The sequence below is a fragment of the Rousettus aegyptiacus genome, unplaced genomic scaffold, assembly GCF_014176215.1.
Source record: "Rousettus aegyptiacus isolate mRouAeg1 unplaced genomic scaffold, mRouAeg1.p scaffold_m13_p_6, whole genome shotgun sequence".
NCBI lineage: Eukaryota > Metazoa > Chordata > Mammalia > Chiroptera > Pteropodidae > Rousettus > Rousettus aegyptiacus.
Window position 1 is genome coordinate 47,086,643 of NW_023416309.1, and position 17,444 is coordinate 47,104,086.

Genomic DNA, 17,444 nt, shown 5'->3' on the forward strand with positions numbered 1-17,444 from the left:
AAATGCAAAGGACCATAGGGAAGGGTGTGTTGCAGAATCCTGGAGCCCACTAACGAAGGATCTTCTCTAGAAAAGCTTGACTGTAGACTGCTGGTACTTCAGTAGGGACCCCCCCAAAGAGCCCCCCAATTTTGACAGAAATTATTTTCAATCAGCATTGTTCTTGCTCACTGACTCAGCCTTGGTTGCCCTACCCTGCCCAACCCCTCTTGGGGTTGCAGTCCTGTTTTATGAAGCATCACTAAGCCGACCCTGAATAAAACATCCTATGCATAGGGCAATGAGAACGGCTACAGAGCAGCAGGGCGTTTTGCTTTTTGTTTTTATTTTTGTATTTTTTCAAACAAGAGCCACACTGTGCTCACCGAAATGTGGAGTATTTCCATAGAGACCTACTTGCCTGCTGTTTCACATAATGAGAAGTGAAATTCCTGACATCTTCACCCCAGAACTTGTGCAATTTTTATTCTTTTACCAGATGGCTCTTTTTTTTTTATAACTCTAAATAGATTTATTTTACTGTGGATGTATTTCCACTACAGTTGACACCTCCTATGATACATGCTTAATTTGGAGGTCTTTATTTTTTTGCATTAGAGACATACTGATTTCTACCAATATCCTCCCATCTATCCTTCTACCAATTTATTTTCTACACTTGCACTTCCCAAATAGTTCTTTATTTATTCCACACTTATTTATTGAATAACTATTATGTGCAAGGCATTGTTGTAGATGTTGAGGATACAACAGAAAACAAAACAGAGAAAATGAAAGCAAAACCACTATCCTTCTGTTGTAATTAATTGCAGAAGGAGAATGGACTCTCAATTCAAAATTTAATTTGGATGTCAAGACTTATAATACCATATACAAACCGAGAGGTTATGTAAAGGTTGATTATTCATGTAAAGAGACATTCTGGGAATAGCAGGAAAACTCTCAGGCATGGCCAAAAGTGGCTTAGATTGCCAAGAATGGATGCAGGCTTGGGTTTCTTTCTTAGGGGCTGGAGTTGGGGTAAGGATTCCCATACTTGGTTGGGGACTTGAGTGATCTGAACCTCCCATCAGCACCAGGTAGGGGGCACTCAGGCTTTCTTATCAGTTTTCCCAGATGTGGGGCAGAAGGGGAAAAAAAGGTGAAGCTTAAAAGTTGTCAGCAGTCAAATATCAAAAAAGTGGAGTCAGTCTCTGGTTTGCAGTCTTTAAATTTTTTTTATTTTAGTACAACACACAGTAAATGCAAGAAAGTCAAACACACAGCTTACGAGTTTCTAAACACATCTAGATCCATGTAGCCATAATCCATGTGCCCCTTTCCCTAAGAAGTAAGCACAATTCTGTTCCTGTTCTTGTAGTTTTAATAAATAGAATTATAGAATGTATAATTACAGTGGTGCCTTGGTCTTAAGTTACGTGATGATACACGTACAGGTCTGTTTCTGGACTTTATATTCAGTTCTATCCTTATACCAATATGACACCATCTTAATTGCCACAGCTTTATAGTAGTCTCAACATTTGGTAGTGGAACTCCTTCAACTTTTTTCTTCAAGATCATTTTCTATATTCTTTGCATTTCCATATAAATGTTTTAGCATCAGCTCATTCCATTTACACACATACACACACACATAACATCTACATATTGATGGGGATTGCGTTGAATCTACACATCAAAGTAAAAATTGGCATTTTTCAATCCATATTGACAGTTTAGATCCATTAACATGAAATATTTTCCTACTCATTTAGGTTTCTTTAAATTTCAACACTGTTAATTTTTACTCTAGAAATCTTTCACTAATATAATTAGGCCTGTTCCTATGTATTTGATGTTTTTTTAATACTATTGCAAAGATGCTTTTAAATTTCATTTTCTGATTATTTGAAGCATATATATGTGTGTGATATATAAATATATGCCATTAATTTTGTTGTGTATATCATAATAAAATATAATATTTATATCATATAAATATATTTATATTATACATAAATCCAGCAACCTTGTTAAATCCCCTTATTAATGATAGTAGTTTGCATATCATTTTGAATTTTTGATGTGCTCAATCAAAACATATGGGAGTATGACAGTATTTCTTCTAACTTTCTAATCTTTGTATCTTTATTTTTCTTGTTTCATAGTATTCCTGGGGACCTCTTGGGCAGTGTCAAAAGATTTGGTGATAGAGGACATCCTTTTCTTGTTTCTAATCTCAGAGAGAGATACTTTCATATTTCACCATAAAATATAATGTTGGCTATCATTTGTTTGTAGATATCTTTTAACAGATTAAAGAATTTTCTTTGTATTCCTAATTTGCTATAAGCTTTTTACCTTAACCCTGAACAGGTGTTGAATGTTATCAAATGCCTTTCTGCCTCTATTGAGATCATATAGTTTTTTTCCTTTATTATGCTAATGTGATGATTGACATTGATTGATTTTCAAATAGTAAAGTAACTTTGCACTCTCTTGATAAACCCACTTTATTATGATGTATTTGTAGGGGATTAGAACATGCCACTCCAAAACGTGCATGAGGATCATTTTGAGTTGAAGGCAATTGAGAAAAAGCAGACATGGGATGAGTTTTCCGCCCTCCTCCATCTGCCTGAAAACTGGGGTATAAATTTTCCTTGCGAAAGTCCTCCCTCACCCTCTTCTGTATCAGAAAGGGAAATACAGACTTATTACCTGAGATGAGATGAAACCAAGAAGAGTCTACATAAACATGCCTTACTAAATAACCCTTACTTATCATTAGTGTCCCCTATATATTTGCCTTCCCACAAATAACACCCTAAAAAGTCCAGAAGCCCCTTTCCCTTGTCTTGTGACTTTTCTACAAATTTGTTGCCCTTTGTCAGAATGGTGTAGAAGCCTCTGAGCCTAATGGCCTCTTTGCGGATTTTCTCTTCTTTCCATGAAGCCCTACTCCCATCTTGTTGCCACATAAAAATTTAACATCACATACAATTTTATGCTTTTCTCTTGTTACTGTGTTGTGGTTTTTTTTGTCAGAAAAAATCTTTCCTCCTACATATTATACTTCTGTAAATTGCTGGATTCAATTTGCTCATATTTCGTTTAGAATTTTTATACCTGTGTTTATGAGAGATACTCGCCTGTAATTTTTCTTTCTTGTAATGTCATTGTCAGATTCCATTAGTGGGGTTTCTCTGGGCTTAGAAAACAACTTGGAAAGTTTCTTGATTTTTTTTGAAGTTTGTATTTAATTGTTATGGTTTCTGTTTTAGTTGTTTAGATTTATATTCTTTATCACCACAAAACTTTAAGTTTCTGTGCATTAAGAGATACCTCCATTTATCTTATCTCCAGCACATCTCTCAGGAGTTGCTTTCTCCTTGCCGATGCTTAAATATACTGGCTTTGGGACAGGTTCACAAATCTTACTGCTGACCTTTATTGGGAAAGTGTTTACATTTTAATAAGCACCATCATACATGATGAACGGATGATCTACAAATCTTTTATTTTGTGTCTACTAAAAACTTATGATGCTGCAGCCTGAAACCCAAATCTGGGAGACGTGGAGTCATTTATAAGTTCACATTGTAGGGAAATGTCAATGTTATGAGCATTAAAAAGAGACCTCTAAGCCAGTATATTAGGATAAAGTTCTGTGGTGGAAGTGAAATAAAAACATTACTTCGAGGAAATAAGTCAATGACATAAAAATTCTATTATAAAAAGAGATTGTTCGGGTATTTTAAAAAGTAGATAATGATGAGGCCCAAATCACTATAGTGCCCAATGTATGGATTTTGAAGAGGGATTCGATGGTTTTACTTGAAAATATCAATATTTGCAACATGCTGGAAAATTCATTCTTTGTTACATTTAAACATAATGACAAATTTTAGAAGTAAACTTAAACGTGTGAAGTTTTCTCTTTAGAGACCCTCTAATAGAATTTTGAAGAAGTTTTGAACAGTAGCCTAAGCAAATTTGAGATTCTGGGAAGGAAGAAGTGAGGAAAGGATGCTGAGTATTCTGCCAACCTTGTCTGCTATGTCTCTTAGAGAGACTCGCAGAGACTTAAAAGATGCTTATCAGGTCCAGTCCATGTCTCAATGTAGGGATGGCCTTGAATATAATCATTACTCTCCTCGCTCTTTAGTTATCTCCTTTGTAAGATAATTACTGCAACATCCACCTCATAGGGTTGTTGGGAAGATTAAATACGATAATGCAAGCAAAATGCTTAGCACAATGATTTGGTACATAGAAAATGCACAGTTAGTCAGTGAATTTCCCCTTTAAATGAGTTCTACCAGTCAGATTTTTTTATTCTGAAATTTTAGAAATTGAGTTTGGATTGATTTAAGTAGAAAGGCATATATTGAAAGGATACAGGTACCACAAAGAACTTCCAGAAGCGGGGAGAAATCAGGCACGTATGCCAAACAACCATGAACAATGTCCTACACCACACCTCAGAATGGTTCTTGGGATGGCTGATTCACCACCACTGCCAGCCTTTGCCACCGCAGCATGTGATTTAGGATGGTAGCCTTACAACCGTGCTAAATCTACATCTAGAAACCACAAGCAGTGGCTGCCACGGCCTAAGAGGTTCCAGATGCATTATGCCACTGGCTTCCACTTCAAAGTTGAGAGTAGCATAATTCAAAGTCGAAGTCACATATTCATGCTGAAGATGCAAAGGAATCTGGGAAAGTGAATACTTGACATTTTCAAGTTCATCGTGGGAGGTATTTCTTTACCCAGGCCTAGACTTCTGTCCTTGCCTCTGAGACCCCAGTCTGTATCTAACCTATGCCTTTGTAGCAGTGACCCTATTGCTATAGTAATAGTAAACACTTAATAACAGTTGGCGCCATACCAGGCACTGTGGCAAGTATTTTATGTGCATTAACCTACTCATCTTATCCTCACTTTATAGAGGAGAAGACCAAGAGGTTCAGAGAAATTAGGCGAAATTCTGGTTTAAAGATGGCAGCATAAAGTCTGTTCCCTCCCTCTTCTTTTTTCCTGGAAAGCATTCAAAAGCAACAAGGAAGGTGAAAACATAACTTTATTTTTGGTGAAGTTAGAAGGTAGCAAAACTTTTGCATTCTGAGAAATTTCACAGCTGCCTTTCTCTGCTAGTTGAGGAGAAGTTATACCTGCAAATGTTTACATATGAACTTAGACACAAAAAAGATGATGTTTAGCCAGGAGCATGGCCCCAGCTCTGCCCTCAGACAACCTTCCAGCCACTAACTGGCTCAGGAAAATCTCCCCTTCTTCGGAGACAGATAATAAAAAAGAAACAATCACACAATCTATACAAGCAAGATACTATAAGGGAAAAAAGAGGAACTATTGGGACAAACTATCGTGGAAAAGGGAAAATGTTACCATCCACAGAGCTGATAAAAATTGTGACCAAAACTTGGACCATGATTTTAAGAGGTGGGGAGGGGCAGAGACAGAGACATGTGTTGTCAGTACTCAGGAAAGAAGTATGCATGTGTACGTGAGGGAGAGGAGACATAAATCATCGTAGAAATAAAGAAGAAATTAGAAAAAAATACAAGGGCCAATAGACTCTGCTGAAAACATGATAAAGGACAGATAGTAGAAATAAGGAAAGTAAACAACATTAAGTTGAAATAGAGAAAGAATTAAAGCAAGTTAGAGAGAAAATGATAGATAGCAGGCAGGCAAATTAAATCCAAAATCTGTACAATTGTTGTCCGTTCCCCCCACCCCCCGCCTCTGAGCCCTGCCCCTACCTAAAGAACAAAAAGAAAATAATTGACAGAACAAATATTTTAAAATGAAATTCAGGAAAACTTCCCAGAAATAAAATTTGAATTTACATAATGATAGGACAGACAGACCCTGAAGGAATAGAACTTTGGCAAAATTATAGAAGCAAAAAAAAAAAAAAAAAAATCATGGCTCAGAGGAAAAATACTCGTGTGTGTGTGTGTGTGTGTGTGAGAGAGAGAGAGAGAGAGAGAGAGAGAGAGAGAGAGAGAGAGAGAGAGACAGTGAAAAATTATAAAGGTGAATGTCGGACATTCTTTAAAGCTTGTCATAATTAATTCTTGGAACTGGTGCTAGATTGGTGATATTTCCAGAGAGCATAATTTGAAATTGATTGGGCATCTCACATCCTTTGAAGGTAGGCTCTTCTCTTAAAAATGTTAAAAAATAAAATGCAGAGGAATTTACCCTGCAAGAGCAGCTGAACAGTCTGACTGCTGACACGTCCATCTAGCATCACTCAGGATGAGCAATGTGTCTGTTTGAATTGGTTTTGAGACGCAGACAGTGAGATGGCCAAATTGTCAGCTGGCAAATTGGATAAGCGTGTGATTCTGCCTCCTGGGAGGAATGACATACATTTCAGTACGTCTAAGACTTGTGTTTTAAAATCCTCGCTGCATTTAAAATATCAAGCTGGCTGGATTGCTCAGATTGCTTGAACAGAAAAGATTCATTGAGCAGACAGCTCACCTCTCTGCCCATCACCCTGTAGGCTATAAGACCCTGTGCTGTGACCCACCAGGCAGGCCCAGACCTTGGCTGCCTAGTCGTCATGGGAGATGATGACACATGTAGTCCACGACTGTTCCAGGTTATGGTCTTCTCTCTTTACTAAAGGGCAACCTGAGAGATGGCCAGGACCATCACAAGGGAAGATGCAGTTTTTATTGTTTCCGGGGCTGGCAGACAAGAACCACTTAATGACCATCTCCTATTCAGAATAATATTCTCAATGCCACAGGCCAGAATCGAATACCAGCATTCATTTGTCCACTTGAGCAATTTCATGATGACAACCTTCTGTCACTCTCTGAAGGCTCTTAACCAATTTAATGAGAGGATGAAACTTTATAATGAAAAGATATAAAATAAACGATATAAAATAAACTTTTACTTTGTAATAATTTTATATTTCCAGAAAAGTTGCAAAGAGATCAGAGACTTTCTAAGTATCCATCAACCTGATTTTCCTAATATAATCTCTATATAACTGTGGGCCATTTGCCAAGTCTCAGAGATAATTATTGGTATATTACTATTAACTCCAGACTTTATTTGGATTGCAACTGTTTTTCTACTAATATCTTTTCTTTCTGTTTCAGGATCCCACCCAAGATTCCACATGGCATTTATGTCGGATGTCTTTGTAATCTCTTCTGGTTCTTAACAGTTTTTCAGTCTTTCCTTGTTTCTATGAACTTGACATTTTAGAAGAGTAATGGTCAGGAATTTTATAGGATGCAACTCCCTTTTGGGTTTCTCTGTTGTTTTCCTTATGTCTATACAAGGATTATGCATTCTGGAGATGAATACCACAGAAGTTAAGTTCCCTTCTCAAAGGGCACATGCTCACGATGTGATTTGTTGCAGATAATGGCAACTTTGATTATTGGGTAGGATGATGTTTTCCAAGACTCTTTTGGAAAGTTATTGTTTTTTCCTTTCCTTAGTCTTTTCTCTGGGAGTGAGTAACTAAGTCCAGCCAATATTCAAGGTTGGGGAGGGAATTAACCTTTACTTTCTGGATAGGGGAGTATATACATATATTATTTGGAATTCTGTAACGAAGATATGTCTCCCCCATTTATTTGGTTAAATGTTTATTTATATTAGCATGGCCTTATGTATATTTATTTTATACTATAAATTACAATCCAATACTATGTTATTTTGTTGCTTAAATTTTTCTAGCTTCAGCTCTTGTAAGTTTTCTGAAATTTACATGGTTTCTGTGTCCCTTTGACAAACCCCCATCCTTTTGTATTTTTTTGAACACTTTCTTGCCTCTGGCATTAGAAGATGCTCCAGGCTCATGTTGTATTTTTTCTGTCCCCACTGTAGAATCAGCCATCCTCCAAGGAGCCTTGTTGCCTTTTTTTTTTTGAAGGAACCAAGAAAACTTATGTATGTATACTAACCATTGTATGCACATATATTGATAATTGTTTCTGTATATGTCTATCTCTAAACATTAAACTACACATGAGTGCATACTGATGTCTGACTAATCAAGTACTAGAAGGTTCATGCTCTCCTTTTCCCCTTGCTTATTTATAATGTCTTTTTCTGACAGTTGGAAACTTGACTACATGGATAAAAGATTTTGATAGTTCTCATATTTTAAATTATTTCTGTATAGAAGAATTTTGATTCTCCTGCCTATATCTAAGTATTAACAAGGACATTCAAAGTCATCACTATTTATCTCAAACTGCTGGCTCCATAAGAAATGATCATCCATATCCATATTGATCATTGGAAACACTAATGGAGCCCAATGTGCCCTCTGAAACATCACAGAAAAGTTTATATTTTGCTCAGTGGAATCTTTAGCATATTTTGTTGTTTTCAAATTCTCTGCAAATTAGTAAACTCACAGGTGATGTGTGAAAATCTCAGTCTAGCATGGTGGAAAGTGAGTGAATATATTAAGTAAGACTCCAATTTTCTTTAACAGCTTTATTTACATATGATAAACTACATATTTAAAGTGCAGAATTGATAAATTTTTACATGTGTATATACATCTGTGAAACTATAACCACAATCAAGATAATGAACATATCTTTTATCTCTAAAGTTTCCTCATGACCCTTGGTAAATTTTAGTATGTAGGTCAATTTGTAGATACAAAATCTGTGAAAAATAAGGATTGACAGTATTTGTTCATCTTTACACTAATACCACCTTGTCTTTGATTATTATATTTTTATATTAGATTTGGAAAACAAGGAATGTTAGTTCTCCTATTTTAGTCTTCTTTTTCTAAATTTTTGGTGATTTTAGGTCCTTTGAATTGACATATGAAGTTTAAAATTAGCTCTTCTTTAGAAAAAGCCTGTTGGGACTCTAATTAGGGTGACATTGAATCTGTAGATCAATTTATCTGTTACTTCCATTTTAATTGTTTTCTGTTCTGATGATTAGTATTACCTTTCTTCTAGTTACTTTCATTTTAATTTTCCCTCTTTTTAAATAATTTATAAAGAAGAAAGCTGAGATCCTTAATTTGAGAAATTCTCTTCTAATCTACCCATATAATACTATGAATTTCCTCCTAAGGACTGTTTTAGCAGTATCCCATGGATTTTTATATGTTGTGTTTTATTTTCCTCCATTTAAAAATATTTTTTAATTTTCCTTTTGATTCTTTCTTTGGGCTATGTTTGTTTGGTTGTTTGGGTTTTTTTGTTTGTTTGTTTTTTGTTTTTGTTTTTTTAGAAGTATGCTATTTAGTTTCTGAATATTTGGAGATTTTTCAGAGATCATTCTGTTATTTGTCTCTTATTTAATTTCATTGCATTCAGAGGATATACTTAATATGACTTAAGTCCTTTACATTTATTGGGGCTTTTTTGGTGGTCCAGAATGTGATCTATATTGGTAAATGTTCCATGTATACATCACAAGAATATGTATTGTGCTGTTGTTGGTTGGAAGACTGTCAATTAAGTGAAGTACTGATAGTGTTGTTCAAATGTTCTATATCTTTACTGACTTTATTTGCTTATTCTATCCATTATTAAGAAAGGGATTTTGACTATATTCCTATATCGAATTATATCAACTAACATTGTGGATTTGTCCATTTCATGTTACAGTTAGTCTATTAGTTTTTGCTTATGTGTTTTAAATCTCTGTTCTCAGGTACATCAATGTTTAGAATGGTTATGTACTCTTGATTAGGTGATGCATTTATCATTATGAAATGACCTTATTTTTCTCTGATGTAGTCTGTGTTCTAAAATCTACTTTGTCTGATATTAATACTAATATACAGGTTTTCCTTTGATTAGTGCTAACATGGTATACTAGTCATGCAAACTATTGTGGATTCAAATTTGAAGTGTATTTCCTATAGGCAGAGTATAGTTGGTCTTGATTTTTTTTTTACTTGAATCTGATAATTTCTACCTTTTAAGTGTATAAATTATTAAGTTTAGAATATTTTCATTTAATGCGATTGTTGTTATGGCTAGGTTTAAATCTATCATCTTGTTTTCTATTTATCCATATGTTCTTCATTCCCTTTTTTCTCTTTTTTTTTTCTGACTTCTTTTTGAGTAATTAAATACTTTAATATTTTTATAGTTTTTCCAACTTTCTTTATTAGCTATAATGTTTCGCTATTATCATTTCAGTGGTTGCTTTAGGTTTATAGTATATCTCTTTAACTGACCATAATCTACCTTTGACTGATATTTTATCACTTCTCATTAATAAAGTGGTGGGTACCTTACAAATATAACCTCATTGCCCACAAACTCCACGTCTGGCAGGTATTCAGGTCTCCATTTTAACAATGAAGAAATTAAAGCATAGTTTTCTCAAGATCAATCAACTATTTTGACATAGAGCTAGAAATTAAGTTTGGGGGATGGTGAATGAGACAATGTCACTATTTTTCACTTTGATATGTTTATAGGCTAAAACGAAGAAAATGGCTCTGTGTAGCATCTTAGCTGAGGAGATATTGCTTTGAAGCTCTCTGTTTCATAAATTCCAAATGTTCAGGGACCATATAGAAGAATTAGTGAAATGTACTTTTATCCATTTTAAAAATTAGAAATAAGGTCTCTTGACTATCAAAATTCAGCTAGATATGAATGTTTTCAAAAAACAAAAGAATGGACTTCATGCTTCCTATTATATCTTTTCCCTCCCAGAAGCTACAATTTTTAATATTACTTTTTATGTTTGATGCTTCTTCATCCAGAAATTTTCTCCTGTATTCCATTCCAATTTGAATGTGATGTGAAACGTATTACCCACAGAGGGACATCAGGAAGCTCCCACGGTGTCTAGAGCAGCCGATGTGGTCAGAGGTGACAAATACCAGTGTATCATGTTTATCAGGGAGAGATGGGGACATTTTCCAATGTGGTCCCATTTATAGGAAGGGGAAGTATCTTTAGTTAATTAATATGTGACCCCGGCAATATTCAACAGCTTAAAAAAATTTAATTAGCCTAAATTCAATGAGTAGTTTCTATATGAGCCTTGTAGACCTCAGAATCTTTATTTTGTATGTGTACCATTAAGCTCCCAGGATTATTGCTTTTGTAGAGTTTAACCATTCGGCAATAAAAGGAAATATAAACAAGTATTCATTAACTTGGGGTTCCTGGAGCTTATATACATATATACATTTTCCAGGGATGAAGATCCACAGTCTTCATCAGCTTCTTAAAAGGGCTATGGCCCGAGAGAGCCTAAGAACTTTTATAAGAAGGAGCCTTCTCTTCAGTTATAGAAAAAATATTCAAAATAGCTCAATAAATGTGACAAGGTTTAGTCAATAAATGGAATTCAGGACATATGCATTGGGAACTCTAAAATAGATATGAATTCAGACTTGATGGATGGGGTTTTTTGAATTTAGTTAGAACCAGATTCATATAAGCCAGTAAAATGGAATGAAAATTGAATTAGAATATTCAAATACTATTTCCTAGCACTCAATTTTTCATGTGTAGGAAGAAAGTGACAAGAAAGAAAATTATTATTGATTAGACAAAACAATTTCTCTAACGTGTTTTGAGGCCAGGTGACTTCTGTGGTTTTGGTTCCTTGCACAGAACTGTAGGTGGTCAGAAGAGTGACCCTCAAGCATAATGTGGTCAGAGCCTTCAAAGATTAAACTTTGTTTCCAAGGCAGTGAGCTAGGCTGATGCATGTTAGAAAGATTTAACAAGGGTGAAAATAAAAAGAGGTTGCTCGTTAACTCTCAAAGAATGAGAATGTTTCATCTTTCGTTTCCGGAACATTTGCTGGTCAAGGTTTCACAATAAGAGGATCTATTTGTATAGCCCTCTGGATTTCATAGGACTCTTCACTTACTTTTTCCTGTCCTTGTGCTGGCCCTTTGCGGATAGAGGGCATTAGATGAGGGGTTGATTTCATTTAAGAATCTGAGAACATTCCTGGTGGCCTCAATGTCAAGAGAGGGGGAGATGGATTCTAGCAGCTGCAGCCAACTGTTTCTGGAGCACTCACTCCACGGCAGACACCGTGCTATGTGCTTCTCCTTCAGCCCCGAAGTGAGATAACTCAGGTAGTATTTCCTTCTGATAGGGGGGAACAGTTGTCATCCTATATGTCTTAAATGGGGATCACCCCAGTGTGCTGAGCATTTGGGTCTCATCTTTTAATTACAAGTTTCTTCCTCAGATGCTCACATGTAACAGTGTTTTCTGGGTTTCTTCTTCCTAGTGTTTCAAATTATGCTAGCTGAGCATGATCAGCATTACTGTGAAATCACTTTACCCTTGACACTTTCCCTAGTCAACTGATTAGACCTGCTTACCTTTCCTGCTCCCACAATAATAATGCTGTAGCTAACATTTACTTAGCACTTACTGTGTGCATGGCATTGTCTGATACAGTGAGTGTGTTTTCATTATATACAGAGTAGGTTTTCTTTACCAGCTCCATTTTCACATAGAAAAGCCAAGACTGGGAGAGCTTATTTGACTTGCCCAAGTTAGTAAAGCCAGGATTTCTGACTCCGAGAAATTTGCTCTTTTTTTCCCCCTTCTTTCATACCACTCCTCTTTCTTTTTCCATCCCTCTATCCTTCCCTTCCTTTTCCTTCCTTTTCCTTCCTTTCCTTTCCTATTTTTTTCTTTCCTATTCTTTTCTTTCCTATTTTCTATTTTCTTTTTTTCCTCTTTTTTTCCTTTCCTTTTCTTTCTTTCTTTCTTTCTTTCTTTCTTTCTTTCTTTCTTTCTTTCTTTCTTTCTTTCTTTCTTTCTTTGTAAACTTCTGTTATGACAAATGTTAAACATTTATAAAAGTACAGCATAGTATAACAAATTCCTACGTACCCTTTACTCAGCTTAAACAATTATGAGTTTCTGGCCACACCATTTTATCTATACCCTCGTGTACCCCCTTCCATATCATCTCAAGCCAAACCTAGGCAGCCATATGGCCCGCCATCTGTAAATATCACCACATGGATCTGTAGTAGAAGCTCTTGGTGCCCTGTGTCACATCTGCTTGTCCATCTCTGATGTCTGCGGCTGTGGCAGAAGTTTTGGTGGCAGCCCAGGCTCTCATGGATAGTAATGATGTCACCCCTCAAGCATGTGTCAAGGGTGTTTCTACTTCATGCCTTGGAGTCATCTCTGAAATTTGGGGAGTTAATAGATCACCTGAGGGGCAATGGGGTGGGAGGTCATGTCCCAGCGTCCTGTGTGCAGATGGACAATTCTAGGGGGTGTTCTGCCTAGAGTCAAACCCCGATTGCCCATGGGTGTGACCTTGATAACACACCTTTTGATTGGATTTTGTTCTTTCTCTACCTTACTCTCCCTGATGCTCACTGTTGCTGCCTGAGATCACCTCTTCCAAAAAACTACCTGAACCCAGGTTTTTACTCTCAGGCTCTGCTTTTAGGAATAGCTCAATATTTCTAGGGCTTCCTCAGTCTTTTTAGAGAACAGAACTAGGAAATATGTTCTATTTTGTTTGTTTTAAAATAAAATACATCTTGAGCTCACCAGCACTTTTTAAAAAGATATTCTATCTCACAACTGTACCCCTTTCTTCTATTTTGAGCAACCCAGTTCTTCTCAAGGACACCTGAGATAATAGAATTAGAATATCACATAATTACTTGTTTGCTTTATCCCACAATACACATAGAAGTCTCCAAATAATAATTTTGACATCATCACTAATAATATGATTCCTGTACACAGTTTAAAATTTGGATTTTTGTTTTTTAAGCATTTCTTTTTTGTCTTTAAGGTTAATCCTTCAAGAGATGTGCCTTAAAAAGACACCTGAGGGGTGTGTGTGTGTGTGTGTGTGTGCACGTGTGTGTGAAAGGAAATGTGAGGTACAATGGAGACTCGCCTAGAAATTGTTCTGTTACACACACTGCCATGTCCATGTGGAATTTAGGACCTTTTATTGACATAGTAGCAAATTAGAGAAGCTTAATTTGATCTTGATTCAGGGTGAGGTCCCAGACTTCAACTAAGGCTAGTTCACATGTGAGCCTAAGGAATTACACTCCAATGGTGTGGCATCTCTGTCCCTTTCAAACTGAAAACAGAAGCCTGCCTCAAAAAATTAAGGAATTAAGAAATTCCTTGCATCAAAAGGCAAGGGGAGTGTCTCACCTTATCTATTTGTTCGGAGCAAATTTGCCCTTGGAGATCAGGACCCTTTAATAGGAAAATGAGTCCCTGCCTCCTACTCGGCTGGTGACTACCATTATGTCCATTGCCCAGGACCAACTTGTGGGACCAGGGAGTCTAGAAACTGCCTTTTCCATCAAGTATTTATCCTAGTATTTATTTTTTTTGAAAGAAAGCATTTTATGACTAAATATATTTAAAACTTATTAGTTTAATTTATCTCTCATCCCTATGTACATGACTATCCATCCATGAAGCTGTCATAATTCAAGAAGACCCTCAATTAAAACAAAACAAAACAAGATAAAACAAAACAAAACAAAATCAACTTCTATATGCCAGGCTCTAAGCCAGGCTCTGGATACAGAGAAAAGTAAAGCACTATTATCCTTATTGTGATTCTTGTGGATTTTCTCTCCTCATTGCTCAAATTACCCCGAGTTGCACAGGCAGTCAAGAGACAGATGATTATAAACCTGTTAGGTGCAGATCGGTGATCCCGTTCTTTATCCTTGGTCTGCAAAATGAATGCTGCCGGTGCAGGTGAGGAGGGTTGAGGTAAGACTATTTCAAATTATCCAGATGCCCCCGGCTTCCTGTCTTAGCTGTGCAACAATAAGCGGTTTCAGGGGAAGAGAGAAATTGACAATTTATCACATCGTGTAATAACTAGAGGGGGCAGATAATCAATACTCATTGTATTTGCCACGAGGTGCAAATTCTTGGAGGCTCTGCATTGTCTCCATGCTGCTCCAACTTTTTGTGTACTCTCCAAACCCTGACAGTGCCAACAATAAAGCTCTGCTTGGTGAATGATGAATTTCTTTTTGATGCTTAGAATTTATGGTAGGTGAAATTGCAGGACATGAGAGAGTCTATCAATTTAATTTCCTCTGGAAAAGTAGTCCTGCTTGGTTGAGTAACAACCAACCTTGAAGAGGATGGACTTAAAATGGAGAAAAGAGTAAGATACCCCATCGACACATTTCGAACTATAAAACAGTCTCTGGAAAGAAAATAGAGTCTACATTGGGAACCAGCCATATTAATTCATTGATGTGGTATTAAAAAAGGAAAGGATGAAAGAAAAAGAATGCTCCCATTTTCTCCTTTGTCACATGATGGTTCCTGTGCCCAGGCATAGGCAGCAAGGGATTCAGAATTTAGGAAAAGGCACAAGGAACTTTCCACCATCAACTTTAATTCTCCCTTTCTCCCTTCTGCTTCTTTCACAGAAACTCAGAAAATGGCCCTTATCTACATGGCTAGGCTTTTCCCCCATTCCTCCTTGCACTGAAGCCCACACTTTAGTCACACTCACTCCCTGAAGTGTCCCCTAAATTATGCCTCATTCTCTCCTGGAGCATACTTTCCCGCTTCTTGCCTGATAATTCCTCTTTGTCCTTTGGGTTCCTGCTCAGACATCACCCCCTCTGGGAAGATTTTTACCCTGGACTGGATTGGCCACCCTGCATCCAAGCTTTCTTCACAATATCACAACACAGATAATGATCATTTTTGGAGCTCGCTTCCTTCTGAAGACCAAAGGCTTCTTAAGTGCAGGCATGGTCAAGTTTGACACTCCATATCCCCAGTGCCAAATACTGCAGCTGGATCATGGGAGTTCAGTTCAATTTGTTGAGTGAAAGACAAATTATGAGATGAATGAGTGCCTGTCAGTTGTGAAGAAGGCTTCCCTGGAAACAAACTCTGATAACCATGATTTAGCCATCATGCTTGGACATCTGACTATAGTCTTTTATACAGTTCGTCAAACAACTCCATCATGTAAGGTCTTTCAGGCTGGGGGTTTTCAATGTTGCCTTATAAAGATAGCCCAGTCAGACCTCATTCCCTTCCCTGGATTGGTTGGATTCTCCCTGTCTCCAACCGGCAACCATAGCGGTTTTCCCAATGCAATCACCTGGCCATGTCACGCCCCAGCCCAGCATCTTCCTATGGTTCCTCACTGCCAACTCATTCAAGTCTCCATGACTTAGTGAAGCATCCACGTCTCTTTGTAGTTGGAACTCAGGTGGTCTTCCCAGCCCCATCTTGTGCCTCTGCCTTTCTGTTCTTTCAGAAATACTCCTTCAACTCTAATTAGAGTGTGAAGCTGTTTTCTCTGTCAGGAAACTTTCCTTCTCTGCTTAGAGAATTCCAACTCTTCCTTTATGATCCACTGCAAATGTCACTCTCTCTGAGAAGCCTTTGCAGATTTCTTCAGAGAGCTCTTCAGTCACTTTCTGTGTAGCCATAATAGTTTATTATGTTGACCCCAGTCTATCTGGGGAGATAGAAATTTTAACAGAGAAATCATACATAGTGTAAAAAGTGATGTGTTTTCACACTTAGTGCTTTAACTACTGGAGTACTAGTCTCTCCCTACAAATAGTTTATAATAGGTCTTTAATCAGTGTTTGTTGCAAAACAGAATGTCAGGCAAATAGAACAGGCTAGAGAGTGTTATTCCGTGGGGTCTGTCATTCCTCCAGGAATGAGGGACATTGCTGCAAGTCAGAAAGGAAACAAGTGCCCTTCTCATCACTCAGGTTTATGCTCTGAGAGGCCTTTGGTGACCACTTGTCTAGAGTTGCCCATTGCCCTGCCTCCTTTCTTTGTGATACATCACACCATCTGAAATCACCTTGTACATTTGATTGTTTACATGGGTGTGCATCATTTTTCTCCCTGAGATGTTGCTCTATGAGGGCAAGGATTTACTCTCTCTTATTTGCCACTGAGTTCCCAGGCATGGGAGCAATGCATGCCATGTGCTCCAATATTTACCAACTGGTGTATATTTCTTGAATGACCAAAACAAAAAGTCACTGAGGAACACACTTTAGAAATCACTGGGGCCGGTGGAGAAGCAACTTCCTTTCATTGGGATTGGTGGGATTGTTGGGGGCTCTACACAGGATTTGAAAGTGACTGTGAATAGTTTACCTGGCCCAACTTTCTGCCAAACAAGATGTATCTCAGGGTAAAATCTGAGATGCATCCAATCATCTGACTGCCAAGTACATCTGCCATCTAAAAGAGAAGACCCTCTGTAATCGCTGTTGTAGACTTCCGCAACCTGTGATTGTTCCCATTGGGTCATTTCCCCCCAAAGATATTAACCCTAAACTCCTTAAAATGAAAAAAAATAGGAGCATGATGGAAAGGAGAAGGATATGAGAGGGAAGGATAGATATTTAAAACAAATTTGGCTCCTTCTTTTATGACTTATAGGCTTGGGATTACAAGATAGTCATGTTG

At 37.1% G+C, this 17,444-nt stretch overlaps 1 long non-coding RNA gene across 1 annotated transcript in view; it reads left to right on the forward strand.

Moving 5' to 3' along the window:
• Positions 1-11,972: 11,972 nt before the first annotated feature.
• The window catches only part of LOC118603843, a 37,062-nt gene continuing 31,590 nt past the window's right edge, over positions 11,973-17,444 (forward strand). Inside the window, exon 1 of the long non-coding RNA XR_004951341.1 lies at positions 11,973-12,085. This is a non-coding gene — a long non-coding RNA (uncharacterized LOC118603843). The remainder of the gene's footprint in view (positions 12,086-17,444) is intronic.